Genomic DNA, 4,491 nt, shown 5'->3' on the forward strand with positions numbered 1-4,491 from the left:
TAGAAACAATAATGACCCTTATAAACTAATAACGCATTCTGAGTAATATTTATCACTAAAATGAATTAGGACTCCTTGGAGAAATGGTCAATTTCAGGTTTAAGGCAGCATATGTACAACAAGAGTCTGAGACATCAATTATGCCAGAAGGCAAAGAAGATACAGGTGGTTGTGTCAAACACAGGACTAACTTGATGAAGCTGTTGCTAGCTATTGACAATTTGAACACCAAAAACATTACTAATGCATAGTTTAAAACACATTAAATATGTAAGCTCCCTGAGTTCTTAAAACTCCAAAATGATAATGCCTCATTGAACACTATTGCTAGCATACTGATTTATTATTATGAAAATTGAAAGTAAAGGCATTCAACTTGCCTTTCTTGTATGCATTGTATTTTAGAGTAGACAAATAGTTGATGAGGAAAAGTTCTTTACGTAAAAGTTCTTATCAGTAAATGCAGGAGGAAAAAAATCAGAACTTTATAGTCTTTGCTGACATCATTGATTTGGGCAATGGTAGTTAAAACTCTTGGGTGAGAAACAGATGGGGAACTTTATAATGGTTAGATCAGACTCACATTACCTAAATTCATCAGCCAATTTTAATCACTAGAAGTGGTATAAATTGGTGTTACTATCACTTGATGTGATGCAATTTGGAAGTACATAACAACATCCATGATATGGTCTTGCCTCCAAAATAAACTTGTAATCAAATTGAGCCTCTAGATACATCTGTCAGTTTATAGGACATATATGGAATATATGTTAAACAGTATCTCAAGGTTGCAATTGACTGAGTCTACAGTACAAGAAATTTTACAGAAAAAAATTACTTTATTTCTTTAACCCATAAATAGCAGGAAAAAAAATAAGCATGGAGATTTATGAAACGTTTAAAAAAAATCTTTACAAGACATAGCACAGCAAATGAAATGCAAGTCTTCTTATTTTGACTCTAATTTGTTACTGTTAGAAGTAACTTTTTAGAGAAAAATTGAGAAAAACTAAATATAGAATGCATATTGGGTAATATTGATAACATTGTTAATTTTATTAAGTATGAAGATGGTATCTCATAACTGTTAGAAATACATACACTAGTAGTTGTAGGAGAAATGATATGGTCTGAGGTTTGTTTTAAAATACTTGAAAATGAGCATCTTTCCATGCTGCCATAATGGTGCCCATGAATGTCCTGGCAGATGCTCTCAGAAGCATTAACAATGCTGAAGATAGAGGCAAATGCTAGGTTCTTATTAGTCTGTACCCCAAAGTCATCATCTGGTTTCTAACTGTGATGATGAAGCAAGGTTACATTGGTGAATTTGAAATCATTTATGATCACAGAGCTGGGAAAATTGTTGTGAACCCCTTCGGCAGGTTAAACAAATGTAGAATGATCAAACCCAGATTTGATATACAACTCAAAGATGTAGAAAAACGACAGAACAGTCTACTCCCATCCCACCACTTTGGTTTCGTTGTACTGACAACCCCAGCTGCCATCATGGACCATGAAGAAGCAAGATGAAAACACAAAAGACAGAAAATCCTGGGATTCTTTTTCTAGGGATGTAATGCATCCATGCAAATAAAATGCCTCAATGTAAACAAACAAGCAATCAAACAAACAAACAAAAACTTAATAATTAAAAAAGGAAAATAAATGAAACCAAAAAAAGGCCAAATGTTGGTAATTATTAAAGCTGATATTCTGCATATGAAGTTTTATTTTTCTATTCTCTACTTTCATATATGATTGAAAGAATTTATGTTAAAAATTTTTAAAGTAAGCATAGATTATGTAGCACATGAGTAAGAAGATATATTGCACAATATATCCATTGACAGGGCTGCATAGTCCAAAATTATTCAGAATCATAGGGAAGATGCATAGTGGAGAAAATATTAGGCTAGAAGCTGGGACACTGTGTTCCCATCCCTGATCTCCCACTAAATATCTGTATAACCTTAAGCAAGTCATTTCTTTCTCTGCATTTCAATATCTTCATCTGTATAGTAAAACTTTAATTAAAACTTTCCCCCAATCATGCTGGCCTCAGAGTATCCTAAGGTTATAATAGAAAATATATGGTATGGCTCTCAGGAATCAGCCTGCCTTATTCAAGTTCTTATCCTGTTGCAGATGTTCCAGATGTTTAGGATAGGAGACCCTCGTGAAAATGCCCCACACAGTATCCAGCATATTATACATGCTCATTAACCATTTCACACCACCAAAGTCATTTTTCAATATGGATTCCAGGAGTAGAAAAGTTTTCCTTAGGAAAGATCTTTCCTTCTTTCTTTCTTTCTTTCTTTTTTTTTTTTAAGACAAAGATATCATACATCCTGCTTTTTTAAAAAAGATTTTATTTATTTATTTGTCAGAGAGAGAGAGAGCACACAAGCAGGCAGAGTGGCAGGCTGAGTGGCAGGCAGGGGCGGAGAGAGAAGCAGTCTCCCTGCCCAGAAGGAGCCCGATGCGGGACTCGATCCCAGCAGCCGGGATCATGACCTAAGCCGAAGGCAGCAGCTTAACTGACTGAGCCACCCAGGCGTCCCAAGAAAAATTTTTCTAAGGTTGCCCATTTAATACCAGAACCAAGAATATAAGTTAGATTTCTCAGTTTTTTCTTCCTAATACACCAGGCTGCATTGAAAGAAATTTTCAATGAAAGAAAAAAAAGTCACAAGACATTTAATTTTTAAACTCAGGCAGAAACAAAAAAGGCTAATAAATAAACTTCAGGGCCTGAATCATAGAGCCCAGAGGATGCTGAAAGACCGCTGTGATAGGAACCAAGGAGTGCTACCCCAGAATGCCAGTCAAGAAAAAGAAGAGGAGGCAGGAGGCAGGGCTCAGAGTTGGTATGAACACCCTGTGTGAACCCAGGACCAGAGTTCATGCCAGTAGTCACCCATTCCTCTGAGCTTTCAGTCCTGACACTCTGACCACTGCTTCCTGTCTTCTATTCTGTATCAAGCCACATGGAGAGACATGGCAGCCCCAACCTAACAGGCTGATTAGAGCCCAACCTGAAGGTCTGAGCCTTGGACTTGGCTGACATAGTAACAGAGCTATTGTAAGCAGCAAGCAATATGTGAGGAACCTCAGTGGCCTCAATAACATAAAATATTTAATGAGCATCCATTATTTAAGAGTATATTCCAAGCATATGGAAGACATAAGAGCATCCTTCCAGTGAACTTGCTATCCAGACAGGTTGATGACTGACCACTTGAGTCTGAACTGGGGTTTATAGAGAAAACACAGTACACTACACACAATAATCAGTTGGCCTAGAATAACTGGATAAATAAGTGAATGAAAAATTGGAAATCTACATCTTATTTCTATCCTCTCCTATCCCAACCTATAGACTGGAGGATAGGCATAGAGATGGTGAGGGGCTGGGGCAAGGGAAAGAGATCCCTTACTTTTTTTTCTCCTGTCTTGGAGTTGAGAATTGGATTATCAGGTTAGAAAAAGAGAAACTGTGGCCTCTTTTTGATAATGGCTCAGTGTTCTTCCACAGTGCTTCCCAAATGGGCATGTAGAGAATGACTCACCATGGAGGTCATCTTTCCAATAGTATGCAATGAATCAAAGAACAAACTAATAAGAGATAAATTTGTTTTACCATAAATCTTAGTTAAGAGACTGAAATAGATGTATTTAGTTTCTAATACAGATTATAGATAAAAATAGCTACAAAACAGTTCAGGCAAAATACAATTAAGAAAAAGATTAAAGGAAGGTTCTTTGTTTTATGACAAAGAACAGTCCATCTGTCTACTTGCTAATAAGAGCCAAAATGCTTTCTATTCTTTATTTATGACAATAGTATCAATTTCCATGTCCTTGTTATTTTGACCTCATTAAAACCAAATGACTTCAGAGAAACTCTTCTGGAGACTTGCTATCTCAATCAAGAATCAAAACCGATGATTCCATGTGAGGCCTTCATGCCCTAAATTGCTACAACTCCCAGGAATTAGTGTGGTCATTTTTCTTTTTCTTCTTTCCATTCTGTTTTTGGGTGGCAGGAAGGTCTATGGGGCAGTGCTAGAAAAACTAAGATGTTTCCATGCTGAAGAAGTCACTGAGGAAAGACAAGAAGGAAAATGCCAAGTAAAATATGCTTGTGTTAATCCCTCCACTCTTTATAGAAGACAGGAAGGAATGAGCCACCAGAGAAACCTCAAGAGTGGAATTCACAGGGTAATGAAGAAGAGTAGAAGAACAAAAACTAGGAATCCAAGTTCAGAACTTACGGATGGATGGGTGCCTCTGCGATGATTAGGAAGGAGTTAGTAAGACATTACTTGCACACGGAGCCAGGTCAAGCCTGGCCAGGGGGATGGGCAGCTAGGAGGAGAGTAGTCTCTGAAAAATGATGGGAGGTGTAAGGTCCAGACACGAAAACATGAAGAGATGAACATGTAAGGGAGAAGGTGAGCAAAAAAACAGGATAAGTGC

General features: G+C 37.2%; 1 pseudogene; it reads left to right on the forward strand.

The window, feature by feature from the left end:
* Positions 1 to 1,182: 1,182 nt before the first annotated feature.
* On the forward strand, positions 1,183 to 1,578 carry LOC125098395 (40S ribosomal protein S15a-like; annotated as a pseudogene).
* Positions 1,579 to 4,491: the final 2,913 nt, after the last annotated feature.

The sequence above is a fragment of the Lutra lutra genome, chromosome 4, assembly GCF_902655055.1.
Source record: "Lutra lutra chromosome 4, mLutLut1.2, whole genome shotgun sequence".
Taxonomy (NCBI): Eukaryota; Metazoa; Chordata; class Mammalia; order Carnivora; family Mustelidae; genus Lutra; species Lutra lutra.